Source organism: Populus trichocarpa, chromosome 6 (genome assembly GCF_000002775.5).
Source record: "Populus trichocarpa isolate Nisqually-1 chromosome 6, P.trichocarpa_v4.1, whole genome shotgun sequence".
NCBI classification, from domain to species: domain Eukaryota; kingdom Viridiplantae; phylum Streptophyta; class Magnoliopsida; order Malpighiales; family Salicaceae; genus Populus; species Populus trichocarpa.
Genome location: NC_037290.2, coordinates 6,680,611 through 6,695,252, shown reverse-complemented (window position 1 = coordinate 6,695,252; position 14,642 = coordinate 6,680,611). Strand labels below are relative to the sequence as shown.

At 35.7% G+C, this 14,642-nt stretch overlaps 2 protein-coding genes and 1 long non-coding RNA gene across 13 annotated transcripts in view; 2 read left to right on the top strand and 1 right to left on the bottom strand.

Moving 5' to 3' along the window:
- LOC18099983 (L-type lectin-domain containing receptor kinase IV.1) overlaps positions 1 to 14,642 on the top strand; it is a 95,996-nt gene that overhangs the window by 56,279 nt on the left and 25,075 nt on the right. The gene's annotated exons all lie outside the window — the stretch shown is intronic.
- Positions 1 to 14,642, top strand: part of LOC7487268 (L-type lectin-domain containing receptor kinase IV.1) — an 86,057-nt gene that overhangs the window by 65,961 nt on the left and 5,454 nt on the right. The gene's annotated exons all lie outside the window — the stretch shown is intronic.
- Positions 1 to 14,642, bottom strand: part of LOC127905488 (uncharacterized) — an 84,103-nt gene that overhangs the window by 64,633 nt on the left and 4,828 nt on the right. The gene's annotated exons all lie outside the window — the stretch shown is intronic.

Here is a 14,642-nt window from a genome sequence, read left to right as displayed (position 1 = left end):
TTAATTAAATCTTTTACTTTTAATTCTTTCAAAATTGATCAATTAACTCTCAAATTACATCCCCAAACTTCAAATTTTGTTGTCTTAACCCCATTGTCAACTATATTTAATTTTTTTTATTATTTGTTCAAAAATTGGGTTATGACAATGAGAATGCACTTTTAAGTACTAATCAGTTTGAAACTTTTTCCTAGAAAGTTGTGCTCTCGTTGGATTGGACCATTTGTTGTTTCTAATGTTTTTCATTATGGTGCATTTGAAATTACAAGTTTAGAAACCAACAAAGTACTCAAAGTCAATGGGCATCGCTTGAAACCTTTCTATGAAGGTTGGATGACAGAACTCACCGCTTCTGTGGAGTTAGCTGAACTAATCTATGAAGAATGAACATGCAACATGTCGAGCCAATGACATAAAACAAAAGCGCTTACTAGGAGGCGGTACCAGCAAAAAAAAATCAGATTTGCTTTCTTTTTCCTTATCTTTTATTTTTCATATTTTACTTTATATTTGTCATTCTCTTATATTCCTTTTCTTTTATTTCAACATTGAGGACAATGTTGTGTTTTAAGTGTGGGGGTATTAGGAGAATTTTGGTTTTCTTATTTTGGTTTTCTTTGTTGTCCTTAAAATTCGTTTTCTTTGTTGTCCTTAAAAAAAAATTATGTTTGAACTTTTGAACTCCCATTGGTTTTTGACAATATGAGTATTATGTATAAGAATTAGTTGAGATAGATGAAGATATAAATTAATTGAATGAGTGTGCATGCAAATTTTAAACATTTAATTGTTTTAAGGATTGACTTTGAGAATATGTCATGTTGACTTTATAGTGTTATACCAATACAAGCTTTTGAGCCTTCAACATTATATTCTTTGATTGTGGATTTTTTCAATGATATGTATCTCTAGAACTTGCTTCATATCTTGTTGAGATTACATTCACATTACATATATACATGAAGATGATAAAGGCATTAGGAATTCTAACCACTTGAACCAAAAAGCCAACCTAAAGCATATTATCCTTAGTGAGCCCCTTTTGAGCTTGTTTATCTTTTCTTTGCTTTATCCATGTATAAGCCTTAACTTTTTATATGTTTTCCTTTTCCCCTAGCCAAGGATTAGTAGAGCATATACTTGTGATATCTCATGGAATTATAGTTGGAAATTATGTGAAAAGAAAGAAGAAGTGATGCTTGATGAAAAGATGGGTAAAGTTGCCAAAGGTGAAAAACAAGAAAAAAAAAAGTATTCCTTCATGTTCTTAAGGTTTTATGTTAAAAGAACTTGAAATCAAAAGAAATTAAGCATTGGTGATTAAAGATGAAAATTTATGTGCTTTGATGGAATATCTTGTTTGAAATATCATTTTTCAACATGCTATACTTTCTTTGGTTTGAACCTTTTCTTTTACTCTCTTTTACCTCACCTTAACCCTAGCCCCATTACAACCGGAAAATAAGACCTTTTGATTCATGCATTTCTTGTAATATGTGGTAATACGATTGAAAAACAAGCTTATGATAGAACATATTCATTGATTGAATTTGAGAGATTTAAACACATAAACCCTAAACACGTGAGTGTTGGAGTGTAATTGTTCTAGGCGACCTGCCCGATAGGAAGAAGCAACGCGAAGGATTTCATGACTGGTCTCATTTTTCCAGGCGACCTGCCCGGTGAAGAATAAAACACGAAAAGGATTTCATGAGTGGTTTAATTGTTCTAGGCGACCTGCCCGATAGGAAGAAGCAACACGAAGGATTTCGTGAGTGGTCTTATTTTTTAGGGAACGTGCCCGATGAAGAATAAAACGCGAAAAGGGTTTCGCAAGTGGTCTAATTGTTCCAGATGACCTGCCCGATAGGAAGAAGCAACGCGAAGGATTTCGCGAATGGTCTCATTTTTCCAGGTGACCTGCCCGATGAAGAATAAAACGCGAAAAGAGTTTCGTGAGTGCTGTAATTGTTCCAGGTGACCTGCCCGATAGTGAAATATATAGAGAGAGATTTCATCATATTTTTTTTCATTTTGTTTATAGAAGTGGTCTCATTGTAATGGGTGACCTACCCAGGTGGGAAAATACAAAGAAAGGTTCTCATTGTAATGGGTAACCTACCCAAGTGTAGAAAATAAAGAAATTGCCTCATTGATGCATTATCCCCGAGATGGGAGCTCAAAGAAGCACTCAAAAGGGAGATGAGGGCTCGAATACACGCTTAAAAAGGAGGTGAGGGCTCGAAGGTGCACTCAAAAGGAGGTGAGGGCTCAAAGGCGCACTCGAAATAAAATGAGGGCTCGAAGGCGCACTCAAAAGGATGGTCGAGGGCTCGAAGGTGCACTCGAAGAAGGTGAGGGCTCGAAGACGTACTTAAAAAGAGGTGAGGACTCGAAGGTGCACTCGAAAGGAGGTAGGGTTAGGAAATGCACTACCTTGAATGCTCTAGGGCTCAAAGGCGCACTCGAAAGGAGGTAAGGGCTTAGAGGCGCACTCAAAAGGAAGTAGGGTTAGGAAACGCACTAACTTGGATGGTCGAAGGCTCGAAGGTACACTTAAAAGAAGGCAGGGTTAGGAAACGCACTACCTTAGGGATGAGAAATAAAAGGTGGTGGAAAAATACAAAGATTTTTTTTTACGGCCTAATTCTCATGGGCGGCCTGCCCAGGTTAAAATTTCTCAAAAGTGAAAAATTTTCCAAAAGCAATTTCAATCTTAGCCATTTCAAGGCGGCCTTCCATTTGATGGATCCCGTCAAAGATTTCTCTTGTGAACTTTGCAAAACTCATTGTCCAATGTCTCAAAGGTTAGATGATATGCATGCATCTTTACTTTATTTGAAATATAGGCCCCCATTTCTTCTTAATCTTCTTATTGCTTGATTGATAAGGACTTGTTATCTTGAATAGGTCATCTTTATCGTTTGACTTCTAGCCCACTTGAGTTGGCCTATGTAAGTCTTTTCCCATATTTTTTTTACACAACTCAACCTTCATGGTGCCCATTGTGGCCCACTTGCTTGCTAAAGATTTTCTGTCTCGTCATATAATTTGAGAGGATCATTGATTAAACACTTGGTGTCACTTATTGGAAGGATCAAGCTGCCCTTTGTAAATCAAAATGCCCCCTTGTCTTGTTACAGGAAATGTTCTTCTCTTTTTTTCTAGAAGGGATTGATTTTCCTTCTAAACACAATGTTGCCCCCTTGTATTGGCCATTACCCCTAAGTGTGCTTTGTCAGCAACTCAGACAAATGATGTTTTTAAGTGACCATTCTCTCATTTCTCTTATTTTCAGTTTGGTGAAGGAATATTTATCTAGAATGAATCTTGAAATCTTGATCTTGCATTTTGAAAACAAAAATTGCTTTGATGTAAGCTTAAAATAATTTGCTTTTGAAATCTTGCAACTCTCTGGTTTTTTCTTAGAAAAGAAATGATTTGCTCCTATGTTGGCAATATTTGTCATTTGGTGAAGGTACGTCAAGAGGTGACCATCTATTTTTATGGGTTTTAAAGTGAAGGGCTTGAGCAAAAAAACTCGAGGTTTTGTTTGAGAAAAATTTGTCTCTTCTTGAACACTCATTTTATCAACATGAATAATAATTGGTAGTTTGTTCTTGATGTCATGACTCTTATGAAAAAGTACTCTTTGCATTTTGAGAGCATTGTTTGTTGTCCCCGGTTGCTTGTTTTCTTGATTAGAAAGGACTTTTACAGGCACGTAATGTAGGCCATGGTTTTTGGCTATGAAAGAAAAGGATTCATAAGGCTCAAAAAGTGTTGCAGGGTTTCAAAGACTAAGGATCATTATCAGCAGTTCGACTTTTTGTGTCATTCATATTTTCTTTTGTCACTCTTCTTCGATTTGCTCTTCATTTCTTTACTAGGGCATATTCATTTTGTCTTGGTTATCACTCTTGCTTGTGATTTGGGCATGCCCCCTAGCATTTGAGTTTCTTAGACTCCTTTGCCTTTTCGGCTTTCTCACCGCTTTTTCATCTTTTCTCATTGAAATTTTCACTTGCCCCCAGTGTGGGATGTGATCTTAGTCGGGATTTTTCATGAAAGAAAATTATTCAGGCTCAAAAAGGGACCGCAAGGGATATACCTTTTTTAGAATGTGAAAGGAATAATAAAGATAGCCTTTTCTCATTTCAAACGCAAGCAGTTAAGATCAATAAACTTTGGCCTCGTCTAATGTGATGGTTTGGTCTTTGCAAAGAGATGCATTTCATGAGTCTATGAGCAATGAGTTCACTACATACCATTATTCATAAATTTAAGACAACATGGCTCAAGAGTCATGGTGTGAGAATGACAGTTCATTTTTTATTCTTGCATTTTGGTTCAGAGTTTAGTCACCTCAATGAAGGGGTTGCTTGATTCATGTGTCATTCTACAAGTAGAATGTCAAAAATATCATTTTAAATAAACATCAAATTATTTTTGAAATCAAAATGCAAGTTCAATTTTTAAAATTCCAATGGGGAAATTGATTTTGGTAGAAGAGATGAATTAAGTCTACAAGATCATGCGAGGCTTCAAAAGTGTATTTGTGAGTGCGTTAAGGGAATCCCTTTCAGGATATTTTGGTTGTAAATCAAAGGAAGAGACACAATTGAAGGATAAACTCATTATTTCATTGAAATCCTAAAAAGTAACAAAGACCTTATACTAGCAAAGGTGACACATAAAAAGGGCTAAACACTTAGCAATCATCGATTGGAATTTCTGGAATCTTCCAATCGTCCCTCTCCTATGAATTCCTCGACAAGGGCACCTTTCTAATAGTCAGTTAGGGTCACACATAGACCAGTCTTGGCCTAGTGGCACTGTAGCTTCATCTTCAGGACAAGTGATCTCTAGATGTCTTTGTTTTGGTAGCTCTTTCTCTCACCTTTGTAATCACCTTCAATATATAAACCTCGGTTTCTTTCTTTTCTCTAGTGAAACGTTTCTCCTTGGTCGAGTCAGCAATCCTTCCTAAACAGATAGCTTGTTCAATCCTCTCAGCTATAGCAACCAGGCCAGAAAAATGTTGTGCAGAGCTTCCAACCAAGTATTCAAAGTACGGGGCCTTGAAAGTGCTGACAAACAAGTTGATCATCTCCTTTTCCAACAAAGAAGGATTAACCTGTGCGGCAGTCTCACGCCATCTTTGAGTGTATTCTCTTATGGACTCCTTGTTGTTTTTTTCCATAGCTTGCAAGCTTGACCTATCAGGGCCCACATCCATATTGAACTTATATTGCCTAATGAAGGCATCAACCAAGTCCTTCCATTTTTTTTATCTTGGTATTGTATAAACGCATATACAAAGTAAAGGCAACGTCACTCAAACTGTCTTGAAAGAAGTGAATCAATAGTTTCTCGTCATGGACCACCTCAGCCATTTTGTTGCGGTATGCCTTGAGATGAGTTACAGGGCATTGAGTTCATGTATATTTGACGAACTTTGGCACCCTAAACTTCTTAGGAATGACTACGTTAGGTACCAAACACATCTCGGAGGCCTTTATATGGTCATGTAGGCTAGTTCCCTTAAATGCCCTCAGCCTTTGTTCCAGGGCAGCCCATTTGTCCAGGCCATCTTCTTTTACCATCTTGTTCTTTTGAGATTCCTTCATTGTAAGGTCAATGGTAGATGACATTCTTATGGGATATGTTGGTTGAGCAAATTGGGAATACATAGCCTGTTGAGACACCGCACTTGCCCCAGATTCTGTGGATTTACGAGCATAGGTTCAGGCTGAGCTGTAAATTTTGCTTCTTCAGGTTTAGATCTCAAGGCCTGTTCGAGTAGGCTAGTAAGCCTTACGAATTCTTCTCTAAGACTTTCCATCTCTTTTCGGTGTTGGGCTTCCAACTGGGCTTTCTCTTTGTTTTCATTTTTCTTTTTCGCGGTCGAGTATTATAAGTGTGTTTCAATGGGGGACCCATATTTTTCACCTGGAGTGCGGTATTATAACAGTTTATAAGTGTATGTTCAAACATGCATAAAGATGAATGCAACATATTGGGTATGGATTCGCCTTTTAAGGGGTGACATAATGATCGCTATTTTGATATGCAGTCAGATCCAAATTCGATATGCATTGACATACCGAGAGGAGATCTGTTTAGCCTCTTATCATCTGAGCTTTCAGCCACATTCTTGGTGTCTTTCATTATGCATCTAATATATTTGAGTAGCGGTATCTCACCAATATCCAGTCTAGGGCAGTCTCCGTCGGTCATTTGCAAGGATTCAGACTCGAGTCCATACTCAACAGTTGTTATCTTAGGAATAGCGGCCATTACATCACCCAAAAGCACATTTAAGCTTATTGCAGGGATTAACCTAAAGGATAGGTTCTAGTCGTTAAATGCATCGGGGTAGTTTTGCTATCTAGTCTCAACGGTCTTTCGCATGCTTAGTGATCGTCCTCGAAAGGTTGATATGAGGTTTACAAGTAGCATGAAGATAGAGGCCCTGAGTAATATCAGTTCGGCATATCGACCACCATCGAGCAAACAATCATACGAGAGTTGGATAGTTTCGCGAGCCTTACCCAGGCTAAAGTCATTGGGGTGTCGTTACTCCTCCACTTATCTTAAAGTTGATACTATATGTATTAAAAATGAGATGAGTAATGTGTGAAGGCTTTAGATCCATATCCAATATATATGCATGATAAACATGAATAACTATGCGTGCTAAAATAGTAAAAAAAGCAAAAAATAAAACTTGATAAACACAACAAGGAGGAAAAAAAAAGTACGACAAATATTGTTTAACAATAAAAAGACAAATAGCAAAGCTTAGTCCTAAGGTCCCTAGTGGAGTCGTCATTCTGTCACACCCGGACATCACGGCGACCAATTAAAAAAATAAATCCCTTCGATTGGAAAAAAAAAAAACAGATATCTGGCATCTTGTTTTTTTAGGGGAAAAGGTCTTGTTCAAAGAGTCGCCACCTAGTATTATGGTCACTAGGAACCCTAAACTGGTCAACAGAGATTTTATGGTACGGGACTGGTTACGCAAAGGGAAAGATGCTATCACCCCTTAAGCGTCCTACCTAAAGCAGGCTGCATTGCTGGTTTTGTCTAAAATTGCTAAGAATTTGTTCTCCTTTTTTCCTTTTTTTATTCTTCCTTTCATGTTCCTGACTCTGGCGTCACTGAACAATTCCTACGAATATTTCCAACTCTGGCGTTGGTAAATATCGCATAAATCCAAAAAATATGATACTCCTGACTCTAGCGTCAATGAATATTTTCGCAAAAAATGAATTTGAAGAAGAAATTTTCTCTGTCATTTTTTTCTTATTTATCCTTTATTATTATTTGCCCTTTTTAGATGGAAATAAAAAAAAAACATTGCACGATAGATTTGCATTTAACAATAATAGGCCACATATTGAGCACATAACTTAAAACAATTACAAAGCGCAAAGAAAAAAAATAAATCAAAGTGCGAGGGGCCCACAAATAAATCAACAAAGATCCCTAAATATTTTTGAAATTTTCTGATATAAAAAAGGGGCTCGTTTGATCAAATATCAAACTAAAATGGGCATAAAAACTATGGTCAAGGCATAAGGGTGTGTTTTGCCAAACACACCCTTAATAAACATAATTTGGGCCGGTTGGGCCTAAAGCACAGATCCGGCCCACTCTTTTTTTTTTCGAGTTGGGTCCAGCCCATCCTAGTGGAGGCGGTATTAGGTGTACATGCAGGAAGTGTAAAAATAAAAAATATTTGCATCTAGATGTTGTAACGATTCATCTTCTCCACAAGGGGTTCATGGAGGATTACCCGTGTTGGTATGCACACGAAGAACTATTTGTTCGTAATGAGAGCATGGTAGAAAGGATGGTTGGGTTAACTTCTAGTGCTAGCAACGTGCATGAAGTTGTAAATGACAACAGTAATCCTTACAGGAATATGGTTATGGATGCAATGAGAATGAATCAAGGTAATGCCACTCAATGTCCAACTGTCTAAGAAGAACTTAATGCAGATGCAGCCAGGTTTTTGATCTATTGAAAGATTCTGAGGAACCATTATGGGATGGCTGCACGAATCATAGTAAATTATCGGTCGTTGCACAAGTGTTCACCATCAAGTCAAATTGTGGGTTAAGTGAGGCCGGTTATGATAGAATTATCAAATGGGCAAAAAGTATTTTACCTGAAAAGAACATGCTGAAAGAGAATTTCTATGCTGCTAAGTCCATGATGAAACCCTTCGATTTAGGATACTAGAAAATTGACATGTGCCCTAACTTATGCATGTTGTACTACTTTGAAAATGCTAAGCTAACCGAGTGCATGACATGTGAGCATTCCTGTTACAAACCCAGAACTAGCATGAGAAAGACTCTCGTGGCATATAAAAAACTTAGATACTTCCCAATCACACCTACACCGTAGAGGTTATTCATATTACCAAGGACTGCTGAGCACATGACATGGCACCAATCACATGATGCGGTTGATGGAGTGATGATGCATCTTTCTGACGGCGAAGCATGGAAACACTTTAACAATGTGCATCCTCACTTTTCAGCTAAATCAAGGAATGTGCATCTTAGGTTGTGTACAGACGAATTCAACCCATTCAGGTCATTTGCTGCTTCTTATTCTTGTTGGCTGGTCATACTCACGGTTTATAACTTGTCACCGAGGATGTGTATGAGGCCAGAGTTCATGTTTTTATCTATGGTGATACCCGATCCGAGTAGTCCGGGCTGGAATATAGATGTTTGTCTTTAACAATTGATTGATGAGTTGATGCAGTTGTGGTCCTCCGGAGCTTTGACTTATAATATATAAAGAAAATAGAATTGTCTTATAAGGATAGCTTTGAAGTGGACTATCAATGATTTTTCAGCTTATGAAATGGTTTCTGGTTGGAGCACGCATGGAAAACTAGCATGTTCATACTGCATGGAAAACAACAAGGCATCACGCTAACAAACGGAGGTAAAGCTTCTTTTTTTTACTGTCACCATCGTTTCTTGCCAACGAATCATATGTCCAGAAAGAATTAGAAAGGATTTCTTTGTTGGCAGAGTTAAAAAGGATGTTGCACCCCCGCGTCTTTCTGGTGAAGAAATTGCATGACGTTGTATCAGAGTACGGTGACATTGTGTTTGGTTTTCAATCTGGTAGGTTCGATTCGGTTTTATAAGCCTGAACCTGAAAAAACCAAACCAAACCCAAACCGAAAAAAACCAAAAAAAACCAAGCCAAATCAAAAAAACTGAGCCAAACCAGAAAAAACCGAGCCAAATCAAAAAAACCAGTTTTTGTTCTAAAATAACCGAACCGAAACCGGTCGGTTTGAATCGGTTTTGGTTTGGTTTCGGTTTTTTTTAAAAAAAACTGGTTTGGTTATTTTTTTTGATAAAAACCGAACCAAACCAAAAATGATCACCCCTAATGCAAACACTCATTCCATTAGCTTATCGTGATTTGTTGCTAAAAGAGATATGGGATGCATTCACGGAGATTAGTCATTTCATTATAGAAATATGCTCTAGCAAGTTGCAGACAAATCACATTGAGCGGCTTGAAATGAATATCCTCGAGATAATATACAAACTTGAGATGATATTCCCTCCATCTTTTTTTGACTCGATGGAGCACCTACCCATACATTTATCGTATGAGGCAAAAGTTGGAGGACCAGTCTAGTATAGATGGATGTATCCATTCGAGAGGTTAGATATTACAGATGCAATGTAATTCATAAGGTATTTTCATTGTTTTTCTTAATTGAAAAATATTTGTTTAATTCCATACAAGTACTTGTTCAATCTTAAGAAAAAAGGTTAAAAACAAGGCGTATGTTGAGGCTTCGATATGTAAGGCCTATATTGTTGAGGAGATCTCAACATTTATCTCGTACTATTTTGAAACTCATTTAAGAACAAGAATCAACCATGTTCCACGGCATGATGATGGTGGTGAAGTGCCTTCCAGTGGGAACTTATCAATATTCTCAAATCCTGGACAACCCACACCTAAAAATGTCATAAGGGGAAGATATTTGTCTGGGCTAAAGTTCAGACAAACACACAATTATGTTTTATTTAACTGTGATAAGCTGAGACCTTTTAAAAAGTAAGTATATGTAATACTTAAACTTTGTTAAAAATGTACTATTTATATATTGTAATATCATAAACTCATATAATTTTGAAAACCTTTTAGGCAACATCAACAATATTTATTGTCCAATAACTTACAGCTGATCGAATCCCAAATTTTTTTGGATTACAACATGAACAATTTTTCATGTGGTTCAAAACACATGTAAGTACTATCACAAACTCATTATCTCTTGCAAGTTATTGTATTTCATTGTATAATTCTTGTTTATTGTTTATTGTTGTACTTGATATACAAGGTTTATCAAATGGGAAGAAGTGTTGCTATTTCATTGTCTTTACTAAGCCTGGGTCCTAAAAGAAACGTTAAGTGCTACAATAGGTATTTTATCAATGGATATGTGTTTCATACTGAAGAATACGAGCATAGAAGAAAGATATATAACAACGGTGTTTGTGTTAGGGGATCGACTTGTAGTGAGTTTAAAGTTGACTACTATGGTAAATTAGAAGAGGTCGTTGAATTGCAATATCATAACAAGCAGAATAAATTATTTTTATTCAATTGCTATTGGTATGACACCACTGACAGACAAATCAGAGTAGATCCTCACTATGGTCTAGTAGAAATCAACTCAAAAGCTAAATTCTGCAACGTAAACAATGTCTTTGTTTTCGCAAAGCAATGCTAACAAGTTTATTACACATACACCCCTTCCTTTAGAAAGAACTGATAAAGAGTTGATTGGTTATCCGTTTTAAAAATGAAACCCAGGGGTAGTGTCGAGGTTGTTTCGGATGAGAACAAAGACATAAATGTGCGAGATGAAGTCTTTCAAGTTAGTGAGTTGGTTGAACCATATCGAGTTGCTACTTCGATTGACATAGAAGAAAATTTATTTTTTTGTATTTTTGATGATAGTCTTGTTGTTATTGACGTAAAGGAGTTGAATGTTATTCTGAGCTCCAGCGGACAAGTACATGTCGATGAAGATGATGATGATGATATCCACATTGAAGATTATGATGGAGCTGATGACAATTCAATTGACGAAGAAGAAGAAGAAAATTCTGACTAAATATCATAACACGAAAGTGTAAAGAATTTTTTATAATGTAATATTATGGATGAAATTTTCTACCATAAAATATTTATTTTTATAATTTTTCACTGTTGTTATTGTGTTGTGCGGGTAGTTTGCAATTTAAGTTTTTGCAGGGAGGATAAATAGGCAATACAAACACAATTTATCATGCTCTATGCACATCACTGACGGATCTACAAATGGAATAAGTTTGTTGGTATTTCACAAAGAGTTGTAAAATATTTACTGAATATGCCACAATCACCGACGCCCCTACATATGGAATGAGTCTGTCGGCATTTCACAGAGTTGTAAAATATTTACTAAATATACCACAATCATTGACGTCTCTATAGATGAAATGAGTTTGTCGGTATTTCACAGAGTTGTAAAATATTTACTAAATATGTCACAATCACCGACGTCCCTATAGACGGAATGATTCCATCGGTATTTGCCAGAAGATGGGAACTGTTCACCTCCTATATCGGTGAAGTCCTCTGAATCACTTATGGAATTACCGATGAATTTTAAATTCCAAAACGTGGGTAATTAATGAATCTCTAACCGTGTGTACTTATTTCACATTACCGACGAACAATGAAAATTTTGGAGGGTTATTTAAAAATTTCATGTGAAATTCAAAATTTTACTGACGAACTGTGAAAATTCACCGACAGAATAATTAAAAATGATATTATTTAATAGTCTGTTGGTAAGTCCGTCGGAAAAATTACAATATAACTCCCACCGAGAGCCCCTTCAGTTCATTTTTTTCTCTCCTTCGTTTCTTCTCATCCGTTTTTTTTCTCTCATCCATTTTAAAACTCTTGTTTTTTCTTGTAATCTCTAATTCTATATTCAACAAATTAAAAGATATGTATTGTGATTCAATATACTTAATGATTTTCTTTTTTTCATCTTTTCTTTGTTTTATTAACAATATATTTTTGTTTTGTTTTTTATTTTTTTGTATTGTATGTAGATGAAGTCTAGAAATAAACACACTATTAAGGTAAGCATTTTTCATTCTTAAAGTCTATAGTTTTTTTTTTTTAATTTGTTGTCTATTTTATTGTTTATATTGCCATAATAATTGAATATTTTGTTAAATTTTAATTGTTACTGTTAAATTTGCCTTGTAAATGTTAATTAAATATATAGGATTAAATTTAATTATTTTATCTCAATTTTACTCTATTATTGCGTAATAGAGCGTTTAATTGTTTCCATGAATTTTAATTGTTATTTATGAATTTATATAGATGTTAGTTGAATATTTAGAATTATATTTTATTTTATTTTGTATTTTATTGTTAAATTTGTATAGATGTTAGGTTATATATAATATTTTTTTTCTTTATTTTATGGTTAGAAACATTTTATTATCATTTCAAAAATAAAATAAAATCAATTGGTTTGTGGCATATATATTGTCAATATTTACAGGTTTGAAAAATTTGGGTAGTCCTCAGTATAGGGGAGGTGCTGCCAAATATATTTTTAAATAATTGAATTTGATTATGCAATTATTCGTTCAACTTGTATAGATGTGTAGAACGAAATCAACAGCACGTCATGAACATATGGTCGCAACTAGTTCTTTTAGCAATGAGGATGACTTGCCCTTAGGTGTTGATCAAGAATAGTCACTTGCGCCATTGGAAGGACGACCTTTCAATGTAAGTTTGTTGTGCTTTTAGTTTTTTTTTTTACTTATAACATAATTTGTTAACAACTAATTAATATTTCATTAATTTTATTTATTTTCAGGTTCACAAACATTGAGGTCGCCCGAGTAATAACATTGGCATTTAAATCATCGATGGAGATTTTATTATTTCAATGGAATTAGGTTTCCAAACATCCTGATTGGAGACCTTATATCGATGCATGGTTTCAAAGATTTGAGGTTGGTGTTAACTTCTAATTTTATTTATTTTTAATAAATTATTATTTTTATTTTAAATAAATTATTTATACATAGAAAAAATTTGAGTGGGAAAGCGCGCATGACAATGTTGTGAGGAGGGTGTGGGAGAATCAGGCGGCAACTAGGTAATATAAAAAACAATACGATATTTTTTTAAAAAAAATATATGTTTTAAAATCTAATTTGTCATTAACTAATATAAAATTCATTGATTGAAGTAGGTTGCGTGATTTTTGGTATGAAGCACAGAAAAAGGCCAAAAACTACGCCAGAGATAATGGTCTACAAGGCTGGAATGACGTGGCGGTTTGGAGGGATTTCAGGCCACCATACATCCCGAAAGATATATGGCCGTAATATATCTAGCACGTGATGTCTGAGCGGTTCACACGACGCTCACAGTCCAGTGCTGATAACCGGAACCGACAAATTCATGCTTCGGTGACCACGCACACCGGTGGCTCTGTTCTGTTCACTGCACATGTGAAGTGGATGGTAAGATTATTTTTAATGAAATCTATCGTTAATTAATTTGCTGCTATTTATAAATATATTTAACTTGCAACATTTTTTTTTCTTACAGACTACGTCTCTTGAACATGAGTCTAGCCCAATGGAGCTGTTTGTAGAGACGCACATGCGAAGTGAAGACTACCAAAGGGGAATGCAATAGTTCATCGACAACCGCGCTCAACACTTTGTGGTATGTTTGTTTAACCTTTTTATTTTGTAAGTTATTATTTTCTTGAATTGAATGTGATGATTTCTTTTTTAATTTTCAGGAGACATATAATAACCGGTTGAGGGAGAGATACGGGGACGATCCTTCAACCCACCGGAATTTCGATCCGGAATTATGGATGGAGGCAGGATCGTTAGTGGACCTGATAAAAATCGAGTGTACGGACTCTCCAACACTACGGCCAAGAACTTGTGGGCGGCTCGTAGTGTCTCAACCGTTGGGAGCTCTCAATCAGTATCGAGCACCCAGTCTGAGGAGATTGTGGCCTTGAAAAAACAATATCAGGAACTCTCAGCAGATTATGAACAACTCCATCAGCTCGTCATGGACATGAGATAACAGATGGGTGGTACGTGTGCACCCCTTTTTTGGCTGTATGGTCCTGGTAACGACCAACCTCCTCCTCCTCTAACTCCGCCATTGTTCTAGTTCAATTTTTTTTTGGAAACACTTTAAAATTGTAATGAATATTTGGATGAATATTATTTAACTTTCTTTTTATATTTTTAATGTTTTATACAATTTTATTTGCTTAATTGGTTTTTTTTTTACTATTTTCTATACAATTTTATATTATTTATTCTACACAATTTATTTTTAAAAATATTTTTAAATTATAACCGATGGATTGACAGACGGAATTATTTTGTCGGTATGTCATAGAAAGTTGCAAAATATTTACTGCATATGCCACAATCACTGACGTTGATACAGACAGAATGAGTCCGTCGGTATTTTACAAAGAGTTGCTAAATATTTACTGCATATGTCCCAATCAC